This window comes from Sus scrofa, chromosome 1 (assembly GCF_054392235.1).
Source record: "Sus scrofa isolate SSC_HxYL_T2T_F1_AM1 chromosome 1, Sscrofa_HxYL_maternal_Yorkshire_Landrace_v2.0, whole genome shotgun sequence".
In the NCBI taxonomy this organism is placed as follows: Eukaryota; Metazoa; Chordata; class Mammalia; order Artiodactyla; family Suidae; genus Sus; species Sus scrofa.
This window is the reverse complement of record NC_139383.1, coordinates 276,463,429-276,477,198: the sequence shown is the minus strand read 5'-3', so window position 1 is coordinate 276,477,198 and position 13,770 is coordinate 276,463,429. Positions and strand designations below refer to the sequence as shown.

The 13,770-nt window shown below is 37.8% G+C and overlaps 1 pseudogene; it reads right to left on the bottom strand.

Moving 5' to 3' along the window:
- Positions 1-529: 529 nt before the first annotated feature.
- LOC146407244 (olfactory receptor 1J1-like) lies at positions 530-1,467 on the bottom strand (annotated as a pseudogene).
- Between the last annotated feature and the right edge of the window lie 12,303 nt (positions 1,468-13,770).

Here is a 13,770-nt window from a genome sequence, read left to right as displayed (position 1 = left end):
TGTTGTTGTTGAATATCTACAAGAATTGGGGGGGGAAGGAAATGTGATCTGTATTCCTGAAGGACAAGAAAGCAATCCATTTTCATGTAAGGAGAGTAAAATTTAGTATGTATTCCCTGCAAGTTCTGGCAGGACTCAGGGTCCCTTGATGCCTAGGTGCCTGGGTTCAGGGAGAAGCCACATTCTTACTGAAATGGAAAATGCTTCAGAAATGGAGATGTGAAAGTCCAGACAGGGTTTATAGAACTTTAAAGTTTTGGGGAAGGCTAGCCCTGGCAACTTCCATTTAATGATACCAGCCAAGGGGACATAGCATCCTCAAAGTATTTCAAAATCCCTGTTTCCTGAGAAAAGGGAAAATTGAGTCCTATGACACATATAGGACTAACAGGTTTAAGAATAAGAGTAGCAGAGATTTCTGAGTGGCAGCTGAAGAAAGAAGACAAGTGAACTATATTTTCAATAATTTGTATTTACATGTAAATGAAGAAATAAAATCACAGGGATGTTTTAAAAGAAAGGTTAAGCATCAATTGGAAGAATAGGTTTTCTTACTCCAGAGTTTTCTCTAGGCCCCTTTCATGTCTTTATCTATCAGACTGTTAATGAAGGGATTCAACATAGGCCTGACTACTGCATACATCAGTGAAGCAATTATGTTACTGTCATTAGTGGTGTTGGATGAGGGGAGAAAATATAGACCAACAATTTCCCCATAGAAGAGAGTCACTACTGAGAGATGTGATCCACACATGGACAAGGCTTTGCAGATGCCCTTGGTAGAGGGAACCCAGAGGACAGTGGCCCCAATATGGCCTTAAGAAACCAGGATACATAAGAATGGAAGCATGATTCTCTTAATCCCGCAGTGAAGATTACTGATTGGTTGAGTGATGTGTCTGAGCAGAACAATCTGAGCAGGGCAGCAAGGTCCCAGAAGAAGTGGGGGATGGTGTTGTCAGCCAGAAGGAGAGTCGGGCTAGAAGAAGGGTGTGCAAAAGAGCACAAGCACAAACAATGACCCAGGACCCAACCACCAGCATGACACACACACTCTGACTCATGATGGTGGCATAATGCAGAAGGTGACAGATGACCACATACATATCATAGGCCATTGACGTGATCAGGAAACTGTCCAGATCAGCAAAGAGTATGAAACAATAAGTCTGCTGTGAATCTGGCATAAGGGACGGATTGATCCAGAGTCTGTATGTTGATCAGCATCTTAGGGACAGTGACAGATGAAAGGGAGATGTCTGTGAGGGCCAAGTGGCTTAGGAAGAATTACATGGGGGTGTGGAGGTGAGGGTCCACCTGGATGAGCAGGATGATGAGCAGATTCCCCAGCACCATGGTCAGGTACATGCCCAGGAAGAGGGCAAACAACACGCCCTGCTGCTCTGGCTGAATGGGGAGTCCCAGGAGGAGGAAATCAGACATGTGGCTCTGGTTCTCCCTCCTCATGCTGGTACATCAGTTGGAGGGGACTAATAGAGAAAGTTGAAGGGAAGAGTGGTGGAATGTCTTGGGATAGAAAAGTTTTCAGTTTAGCCTAGTATAATAGAGATGTTCTCTTGATTTATGGAAGGTCTTCATTCATATTTTCATACATTTACTGTATTTTGCTGGATAAATGAAGAAAAAGTGTAAGTTTCTTTCTCAGTATAGTGTCAATCTCTGCAAATGACAATGCTAAACATTAATGCTTATTAAATGCTGTCCTTATATATTGTGCTAATAGCTTGAATGTATTAAGTTATGTGAACATCTTAAGAATATAAGCTAGGTAGGTACGGTTATTAACTATACTTTCTGGATGGGATAGCTGAGTCAGGCAGTCTCATAGTCAATGATGTGAGAAGAGAAACTGGGATTTTGACCAAAGCATTTTCATCCAGAGTTTGTTTTCTGTAAGCAAAATAAATTCTTTGACATCAGAAATCTCTTTGCCCTTCAAAATTTTGTGTGTAATGATCTATTGAATCCTGCATCCTCTGCTTCTCTCAACATTCCTTAATTATTTCCAATTTGATCATTGGTTGTATACCCACCCAGAGTCTATCAAAGGTGATTCATGCACACACAATATAAATTTTTAAATCAAATAGAAGATGTCACATCCAATTCAATTTTTCATGACAACCTCTTTAAAAAACTTACATTAGGTCTTGTTCAAAACCCAGGTTTAATCTTAGTAATCCTGAGGCCCCTGTCACTTGTTTGCACATTCAAGGAAGTACAACCTAAAAGCCAAATTTAACCACTTTTAAAAATAATTCTAATCTTTTCAGAGTCTCTAATGTAGCCCATGAGAGATTTATTTCCTAATATAAAACTATTTCTTAAAATTTCTATATATTTTTTATTTTTATCTTTTGAAGTATTAAAAAAGTTTTATTGACATATAGTTGCTCTACAATATTGTGATAATTTCTGCTGTACAACAATGTGATTCAGCTGTACATATACATACATCCATTCTTTTTCAGATTCTTTTCCCACATAGGTCATCACATAACTTTAGGTAGAGTTCCCTGTGCTATACAACAGCTCCACATTGGCCAATCATTCCATGTACCACAATATGCATATGACACACTGTTGGTCTATATCTTTTGTAAAGAATGTGGAGATTCAGTACAACATCAAAGTTTATTAGAAAATTATTTTGTTTACAACAAATAATGTATTATCAGGAGTTTCCATTGTGTCTCAGCAGTAATGTCCTGACCGGTATCCATGAGGATTCTGGTGCAATCCCTGTCCTCATTCAATTCTGGTTAAGGATCCAGCATTACCATGAGCTGTGGTGTAGCTTACAGATACTTCTTGGATCTGGCATTGCAGCTCAAATTCCACCCCTTGCCTGGGAACATCCATATGCCATGAGTGCAGCCATAAAAAAGCAAAACAAACAAACAAACAAACAAATTAAACTAAATTAAGCCAGTAGGTGAAAATTCATGACAATGAATACAGCAACATAACCAACTATCTCCTGATGTCAGAACTTGATATCAAATTAAGGTATGTATGAATTCTTTACCACTAGATCTCCCAGAAACAGGTGAAAGATGGTTTGCTGCTTAGTCTAAAGCCAAAGGCTTTCTGGACAGACTCCAGCACCTTGGACCAAACTCTGATTCTATAACAGATTGTAGAAAATGAGAAACGGAATGCTCTATCTCATTTTTAAAGATTCTTTAGATTATTTGGTCATTTTTTCCTGGAAAGGACATGCAGAATTATGCCTGTATAGTGCGATTTTCAGATCAGTATTGACTTTTCCATATCTCTACCCAAAACACCGACCCCAATAGGCCGCTGGATTCTTTCAGCAAGAGAAAAAAGCTTTGAGATCCCAACTATAGATTTGGTTTAAAAGTAAATATTCCTGGGAGAGAGAGCCCTATGGCCAACTCATGGAGGTAGAGTGGCTAGAAAGAGTTCAATATTTAGGGACCAGGTTTGGATGGCCATGCAAGGACATGGACCACTTCAGTCAAAGTGAGGATGGAAGCAGGTTGGGGATTACAAGGAGAATAAGATCCAAGGCTGTAGACACTGAAAACAAAAGTACAATCTTTCCAATTTGGCTGAATGACTGCTCTATGGCTAGAAATTGTCACACTTAATAAAATCTGATTTAGCATCTAATTTTTGCTTTTCAAATACTATTCACTTCTTTCCAAAACTTTTCAACATAGACCTTCTGCTCCTCATTTTAGAAATGACAGCATTGGGTGGTCATGATAAAACTTGCCCAATGTTATAGCAGTAGTATGTGGGGGCCCTAGGATTTGATTCCATGTCTATCTGGCTTCAAAAACCACATTCATCTGACTATATTTTGTGCCTTAATTAACTATGTCCTCAAGTTAGATAGTATTTGCTGCCTAAGAACATTCAAGAATTTTAGGAAGGAGTTCCTACTGTAGTACATCAGTTTAAGGCTCTGGCATTTTCTCTGAAGTAGCTTGGGTCTCTGCTGAGGTTCAGGCTTGATCCCTGGCCCAGCACAGTGGGTCTAAAATCCAGTATTGCCACAGCTGTTACATAGATCATAGCTGCATCTTGGATTTTATCTCAGTCTGGGAACTTCCACATGCTTCAAGTGCAGCCAAAGAAAAAAAAGAAAAATGGGGGGAAATCAGGAAGTTTGAGGATGAGTGAAAAATCTGTGGTTTCAAGCTATGAGCATTGAAGGTAATACCAACAATAGCAATAGCAATAATATAATAATGATCATTCATTAATAATGTTTACTGTGTGAATAATATAGGCCAGTTGCAGTAATATATACTTTATATCAGCCTAACAGTGCCACAATAAAGGCATTATTCACACTTAACCCTTTGGGAACTCAGCCTTAAGAGCAAAAGTAATTAGCTAGAGATCACTCATCATGAAAATGATGGACAGGTCATTCAATCCCATGTTTCTAACCACTATGATACATTGATTCCCTTAGAGCAAGATTTAACAGATAAGCGTCATCTGGGTATGTACTCCTCATTAAAGAGAAGAAGATGGGGCCCATCATTTCCCCAAAGCTTTTGGGTGGATGTACTGCCTCAGTCCTTAATCAGATGATCAGAAGTGACTAGAGAGGCTAGGAGACCAGCTACTGGATTTACAAAGACAGCTGCTCATAAAATGAATTTATCAGGGCTCCAAGACAAAATCCTGGTCAATGTTTTCAAAGTCTACTTAATGTCTATCAATAGGTGAAAGGTTAAGGCAATTATGATACACACCTACTGGAAGTAACATCATATAGCTAGTAAAATGAATTCATGAAGTTTCTGATGTAGTTTTTGAAGAAACATAATAGAAAATTTTATATAGGTGCATTTACAACTATTTGCAAAAACAATGCGGATTGTATCATCATCATTTTATTATTTTTAAACCTGGAAGGTTTTTAATTTTTTTTTGTATTTTTGGGGGGCCATACCAATGGCATACAGAGGTTCCCAGGCTATGGATCCAGTTGGATCTGTAGCCACCAGCCTACACCACAGGCAAAGCAATACAAAATATGAGCCACATCTGCAACCTACACCACAGCTCACAGCAATGCCAGATCTTTAACCCCTTGAGCAAGGCCAGGGATTGAACCTGCAACCTCATGGTTCCTAGTCAGATTCATTTTCACTGCTCCATGACAGGATTTCCTAAACCTGGAAGGTTTTGTTCACAGCTCACGTACATGCCATATATTCAGCAAAACTGTGAAAGAGAACATCTTATTAAAGGGAAAAGCACAAACCCCAAGGAATTATAATTATTATTTACCTAAGTTATTTGAGATGACACAACAGTTATAAAAGTAATTGGCAGAACTTTAATTTTCTGCAAGATTTTGTAATAGACCATTTTCACGTGTGCATGCGTGTGCGCACACACACACACACACACACACACACACTGCTGAGTGAATTCTAAAAGCATTTTCCATACCTATTTCAGGAGTGATCAATTTAAAACCTGTTAGATCCTAGGTATGAACTAATTTTTCATTCTTCCCCAAAAGACTGATCTAGAATGGGGAGAAGCCATAAGCTCAATCCAGAAGTGGGGAAGTGGTACACTCTCTTTTTAACCAGATCCAAAGCAATTACAAATGTATTCATTTTTATCAGCCAGCATGGGACCTAGGGAACCAAGGTCAATAAATTCTGTTGAGGGACAATTTGGGAGTGATAAATGAACTTCCCTTATCGATTCCGTGTGGAGGTGTGCCTTTGTCAGATACTATATATAGTCAACTCCTTTGGGTATGTAAATGAGGACTCATTACTCACAGATTCATTTAGAGAATGTTCACATTGATAAGCTCATTTAATGCACCCAATCATTCTTGTGGTGGATAGATTTTTTTTTTCTATTTCATTGCAGTGAGAGTGGCTCGAAAGAAAATGGGCAAAGGAGGGGGTTTCAAACAAAAACACATTAACTTCACATCTAAAGCCCTGTTCCATTGCATCCCAATGGCTCTCCTGCAGCAGTGGTCTCTGTATCCTGTGGACCTCTTTCTTCTACATTCAGTGCAGAAGTGGGAGGAGAATTGCTATTCATCCCTGGGGAATAAAAGTATATTGCCAGGAGTAATTGGGCTTCTGTTTGTCAGAAATAGAGATTTTTTTCTTCTTACAAACACACCTGAATGCATACAGGTTTTTTAAAATTATGACCCATAATGATAGTTGTAATAGGACTCAAAATATATTCTTTAACCATAATAATGTGTGTGAGAAGCCTTAAGAAATCTACTCCATTCAGACTGGCAGAAATAAATACACAGAATCAAATGAAAGAGTAGTATTTTATTCTTCTTTTAAATAATTCATTTATTTACTCATTCATAAAAATATTTTCTAACTACTGGATGCCAAGAATCTTGTGAAGTGCTGTGAATAATGATTTGAAAACACTTTTTTTTTTCTCTAAAAGAGCTCCCAATCTAGCAAGCAGAATAGAGAGGACAGTGTGTGTCAAATGATGTAATGAAGATGACTGCTGTGTTGTATGGGAGCGCTGAGGAGGGGGTATCAAATCCAAATGTAAGGGTTCAAGAAAAGTAGGTTTCAGGAAGTCACAAGTAAGCACAGACCCAAGACAATCCAAACAGTAAAAGATCATGTGGGCATTTTAGAGACAGAGCATTTGTGAGGGAGAAAAACAGAAGAAGTAGAAAACAAATGGAGAAGAGAAAAAATGACAAATTTGAGAATCAGTTATCAGGAAAATTAGAATAGCTGAAATATCCACATCAACAGGGGAAGAGGTTCAGGATGAGGCCAAATAAACTAGCAGGAATAAATGGTGCAGAACCACAAAGAGCATGTTGAACAATTTGCACTTTTTCCCAAAGGAAAGGGAGAACTCTAGAAGGATTTGCTCAAAGACTGACAGTGTTTTGATAAAACATATGTCTATAAGTGAAGAAAGGATAATGAGCAGGTATTTGCCATAGATGGAGGGAATGTTGGCAGGGCAAGGATGGAGGGATGGGATATAAGACCAGCAGCAGGGAGATCAGTTTGGAAGTGGTCACAGTTGCTCAGGTAAGAGATTACGGAAGTCTGTCTGAGGCAGTGGAGGTGGAGAGAACTCTATGGATTTACGTTTCCTTCAGAATCAGAATTTAAAGGATGTGGTAATTTTAGAGTGAGCCAACAGTGATAGGACTCTGTAAAATGAGGGCATTAAAAACTTCCCTAAATATATAGCTTGAACAACTGAGTGTATGCTTGTGCCATTTACTGAGATAGGGGACCTAGGAGAAACAGATTTGAGAAGTTTTTAACACACTGACTAAGACGTACCTGTGGCTCATTCACAAGAAGACATTCAGGAGGTAGGGGAATATAGTTTGGATCCATATTGATATTCACGGCCCATCATTATAGAAGAGGGTGAAATTGTAAAAAGAAATGAGATGAATAAAAAATAATCAGAAAAGAGGATGAATGTGGAAAGAAGAAGAAAAATAGGGGAAGAAAGGAGGGAAAGAAAGACCAAAGAGAAAGAGAGGTGAACAGAGATGAACACAGAGCAGAGAGAACACTGGCAAATAAGGAAATGACAGAGAAAGATCATCCCCAAAGGGCATCAGAGAATGAGAGATATGGAAGGAAAATAAAAAAAGCATGGGACCATGGGAACATAGGGAAGGAGAAGGTTAAGGGATGAAAAAGACCCACTGAATTTGGTAATAAGGAGAATTTTGGTGATGTAACCAGGAGCGATGTCAGTGAGTGGTGAGACTAGAATCTAGACTAGATCAGATAGAGGAATAAATGGAAAGTAAGGAAGCATAGAAGGTGAAGAGTTGGATTGATCCAACATGGAAGTTTTGCTAGATGGGTGGGGTGGAGGTCATTGGAGTAAAGACTTTGGCAATAGGTAAGAGAGTGAGAAACCATGAGATCTGTAGTGGAGAGGAAAACTAATTTGGGGAAATGGACAGGATCAAAGACTGGATCAATTTATGAGGCCAAAGATTCTGTGTAATGGATGAGTAGAGGGGAATGCAAGAATAGCATCCTTAAAGTTTAAATTTAATATGTAAAGCAATCTCAGTCTTCCTAATATAACCATGGGAATAGATGACTAAAATGCAATGGAGGTCGAATGACTGAAGATGAGATCAGAGGATATATATGCCACATGTTGAGTGGTTCACACATGCAGATGCTGCATGCACCCAAGCTGATAGTTAATTTGTAGAGAAGAAAACTGATCCAAGTGCCAAAATCTGTAACAAAATATGAGCCAGTGGAGTTTGGTAGTTGGTGGCTTGGCTTCAACATAGGACAGTTTCTACCCTTTGTTCAGTGGTGAAAAATGCTTTACTTAGAATTAGAATAATTAGAATTAGAATTAGAATTAGAATTAGAATTAGAATTAGAATTAGAATTATTAGAGGAGTTCCTGTTGTGGTTCAGTAGGTTAAGAACCTAATATTGTGTCCCTGAAGTGTGGATGCAGGTTCCATCACTGGCCCTGCTCATTGAGTTAAGGATCTAACCTTTTTACTAGCTGCGGCATAGGTCACAGATGCTATTCAGATCCAGCTTTGCTGTGGCTGTGGCATGAGCCAGAAGCTGTAGCTCCAATTCATCCACTTGCCTGGGAATTTCCATATGTATCAGGTGCAGCCATAAAAAGAAAAAAGAAAAAAAAGAACTAGAATTAATTTGGAGTGAATTATCAATGGGATCCTGCTGTATAGCAGAGGGAACAATATCCAATCACTTGTGATGGAACAGGATGGAGGATAATATGTATATGTATGTATATGTATACACACATACACACACACATATATATATATGTGTGTATGTATCACTGGGTAATTTTGCTATACAGAGGAAATTGGCAGAACATCGTAAATCAACTATTAAAAAATTACACTTAGAACTAGAATTGGAAAGACATCATTGTGGTATAACTTTAAGAGAGAATAAGTAGTTATAGCCTAGTTTCCATCAATGAGGGGAGGGTTAAGGCAACTATAGTACACAGCCCAGGAATATTACAACACCATTAAAATGTTTATGAAAAGTTTTGATGTTATTTTTGAAAGGCAGAATAGAAAATTTGCATGTTTATGACCATTTGCCAAAATATAGAATATTTTCTTAAAACCTAGAAGGCTGTGCTCCAAAATGTTGAAGTATTTTGTTGTTGGGAGTGGAGACATTTATACATTAAAACATTTCCCAACCCTAATATTTATGTAATCATGCCTTTCTTTTGTAAATAATGAAAATATTGTATAGTTTTGTGAATTTCACAGGAAAGAGATGATCCAGAAAGAGAAGTCTATGGATTGACAAATGGTAAGAAACAGAAGGAAGCCAATCCTAATAGGCACCATTGCTGTGTCTGATGGCTCTGCTTCTCACCCGCATCCACTCAGATAGGACCCTGAGCATCAAGGTATGAAACCGTCAAAAGACAAGTTCCTTGAACCTCAGGAAAGAGTCCCTCTCCTAAAAATAACTTGCAGCCAATAAGCAAATGCTTATTGCTGCTAGCAAACTGTTTGTATTCTGCTGCCTTTTGGGCCCTCAACCTTTCTAAATACATGTGCAGAGAGAGAGAAAGCAAGATCTTTGTCTAATTTATCCCTGGATTTTTATCTGTTAGTATCAAGTATGTAGAGACCCACAATTTTGTTTGTTTTTGTTTTTTAATTTTTTTTAATTCACCAATACATTATTTTTGTTACTGCACAGCTTAGTGACCCAGTTACAAATACATGTATACATTGTTTTTCTCACATTATAATGCTCCATCATAAGTGACTAGACATACTTCCCAGTGCTGCACAGCAGTTTCTCATTGCTAATCCATTCCAAAAGCAATAATCTGAATCTATTAACCCAAAGCTCCCAAATTCTCCCATTCCCTGCCCCTTCTCTTGGAAACCAGAATTCTATTCTCCAAATCAATGATTTTCTTTTCTGTGAAAAAGTTCCTTGGTGCCATATATTAGATTCCAGATACAAGTGATATTATATGGCATTTGTCTTTCTGACTTACTTCACTCAGGATGAGAATCTCTAGTTCCATCCATGTTACTGTAAATGGCATTATTTTGTTCTTTTTTATGGCTGAGTAGTATTCCATTGTGTATATATAGCACATCTTCAAAACCAACCATCTGTCGATGGACATTTGAGTTGTTTCCATGTCCTGGCTATTGTGAATAGTGCTGTAATGAATATGCAGGTGCATGTGTCTTTTTTAAGGAATTTTTTTTTCTGCATATATGCCCAAGAGTGGGATTGGTGAGTCATATGGTAGTTCTATCTATAGATTTCTAAGTTATCTCTATATTGTTCTCCATAGTGGCTGTACCAGCTTACATTCCAACCAAAAGTGCTAGAGGGTTCCCTTTTCTCCACACACTCTCTAACATTTGTTATTTGTGGAGTTTTTAATGATGGCCATTCTGACTGGTGTGAGGTGGTATCTCATGGTAGTTTTGATTTGCATTTGTCTAATAATCAGTGATGCGGAGCTTTTTTCATGTGCTTGTTGGCCATCCGTATATGTTTTTTAGAAAAATTTCTGTTCAGGATTTTTGCCCATTTTTCACTTTGGTTGTTGGTTTTTTTCCTGTTGAGTTGTATAAGTTGTAAAATTTATATGGAACCACAAAGAAGCAGAATTGCCAAAGCAATTCTGAGGAACAAAAACCAAGCAGGAGGCATTACTCTCCCAGACAGCAGGAAATATTATAAAACCACAGTCATCAAAAGAGTGTGGTAATTTACCCAAACGGACAGACAAATGGAACAGAATAGAGAACCCAGAAATAAACCCAGGCACATATGGTCAATAAATCTTTGAGAAATGAGGCAGGAACATAAAATGGGAAAAATACAGTCTTTTCAGCAAGTATTGCTGGGAAACCTGGACAGCTGCATGCAAATCAATGAAACAAGAACACAACCTCACACCATGCAAAAAATAAACTCAAAATGTCTTAAATACTTAAATATAAGAAAAGACACCATCAAACTCCTTGAAGAGAATATGGGAAAACATTCTCTGATGTCAATCTTACATATTTTTTCTCAGGTCAGTCTCCCAAAACAACAGAAATAAAATAAAACATAAAACAATGGGACCTAATCAAACTGACAAGCTTTTTTCACAGCAAAGGAAGCCAAAATAAAAACAAAAAGACAACTTACAGAATGGGAGATAATAGTTTCAAATTATGCAACTGAAAATAGCTTAATCTCTGAAATATGCAAACAATTTATACAGCTCAACAGAAAAGAGCCAACAATCCAATTGAAAAATGGGCAAAAGACCTGAATAGACATTTATCCAAGGAAAATATACAAATGGTCAATAAGCACATGAAAAAAATGCTCAATGTCACTGATTATTAGTGAAATGCAAATCAAAAGTACCATGAGATACCACCTTATTTTTTGGATGGGGGAATTTGCTTATTTTGCATTTCACTCCCTCTTCTCATCATGATTTCCCTTATTTTTTATATTTGTATTTCCACAGAGCCTCAGCAAAAGCCAAACATTGCAATAAAATATTAATATGAGAGGCCCTGATAGAACCTGGTGAATACCTGCACATAGATCCTGGCCTCAGCCCTTGACATCCACCACTGTGAGACTTTGGGCATGGTTGTTGATCCTTCTCAGTCTAGGTTTTCTCATCTGGCTTAGCAGAGTGTCTAGCATCTAGGAGTTTCTCCATGTGTCAATTTATCTGGAATTGCATTTTTGCAGATGTATAATTCATTTTTAGGTCAAAATTATGCTTAAAAAATATAAACTAGATAGAATAGAACATAAAATGCATGATCTAAGGGTATTATCCTAAAGCAGCACTAAAAGATACACCTTTAAAAGTGCTTCCTGAATCATAGTGAAGATAGAAATGCTGACTCTCATCAGTCCATGATAAAAATCACCAAGCCATAGAAGATTGATTAACTTGCATTCCTCCAGGAGCCAACTCTGAACTAAGAATTAAGGACAAGGAGTATATTTGGGGATTGAAGAAAGCAGCAAGAGGAGAGTGGGAAAGGAAGATGGGGAGAGTAAGGACAGAGACAAATGACAAATAGCAAAGAATCACCATCCAGGTAACTGACACTAATTCCACTGAGGAAACACTAGACTCCAGCACAGCTCAGATTTGTCCACTTTGATTTTGGAGAGTTGTTACTGGCCAATATTCTGGTAACTTTTTTCTCTGGCTTGTATCTAAAATGCTGTTGGACTTCAACAGGTCTGTGTTGAGAGTCTCTCCAGTCCTTCTGTTCTGATACACATGACATTGTGGCAGTCATTCAGGGTCATCACAGCTGGAAAGAAGCTTCCCAGGTAAAGCTTTGCTCTACCTACCATCTTTTAAACTCAGAATTCAAAATGGGCAAACTAAGCCCTCAAACATGATCTTAAGCTACAAATATTACCTTGTTCTGTATATCTCATTCCTAAGAATCACTAATGCCACAACAAATGATAATGTTCTTCCAAAGGTTAATTTTAAAGAGCCTGAAGCTTTAAAAGTTGAATCAAATTTCTGGGTAGTTTGTGCATCAGCATTTTATTCCCTAGTGCAAGTTTGTTTCTTTATGTGTTATTTTTCATCTATTTTTTAAACATTCTTTTATTCTTCCTGTCTTTCCTTCCTTTAAAATATTTTATTCAATGTATTTTATTTATTTATTTATTTGTTTATTTACTTTAGTTGATGTAACCAAACCTAAGATACTCCAAAGAACTAAAATGATTATCCTTGTCTCTTGTCACTTTTCGTTTTCTAATGATGGCCAGAGAGAAGAAACACAAAATAATTTCTTTTGGGTCACCTGTGGATATGGCCCCAAAAGAGCCTTTTGAGTTGGATACATTTTTACCTAATTCTCAGAAGCCATTCGCTCCTTTAGATCTCATTGGAGCTAGTAATTATTTTTAAAACTCTCTGGAGATTATCTTATGCTAAAGGGTGAAAAGGCTGGGAAACAGAGCCCAGAAAAGAAGGAAAAGTGATGATGCCTGATGTCCTTCCTCCATGGGCTCATTCTCTAAGGTCCTCAGCACAAACCACTCTCCCATGGGACACATTTTCTAGAGGAACCAAGGGGGAAATGTAGAAATTAATCCAGGTCTGATGGATGTCTTGAACTGGAAATTACAGGTTCACCTCCGTGCCCCTGTGGACTTTCTCTTTGTCTAGTTATAATTCTCAGATCATAAGTCTGCAGCTGGTAGACATGAGTGAGAGTCTGAGATTGTTGCTTTTCTTTTTGATGATGAAGAGATGTTGAGGACCTTGGAAGCTAAAATTCAGGTCCCTTAAATAGACTCTCAGGGCATATTTACCCACCACACACTGGAACATAAATGCAAGGAAGGTCAGTATTGGGGATGGAATGAACATTGTTTCTCAGCAACATATGGGCTTATATGTGGGTCTAGAAGAGGAAATATAAGAAAGCTGAATTTGACATGGAAGAGAAGAGAGAATACAAAAGACAGAAAATGAGAGAGGGTGGGGGCAAGTTAAAAGACATGGAGTGACAAAGAATGAAGATGTATTGGCAGAGAGAATGAGAGCTAAGAGAGGAGGAAGGAGAAAATGAAAGAAGGAATGAAAAAGCAAAGGTATAAACTGAAATAGAGATAAAAGAAAAAAAGAGTGATAAAATAGAGGCACAGGGAAGAAATTTATTTCAGAAGGAATTTCATTTGCTTTAGATCCTGA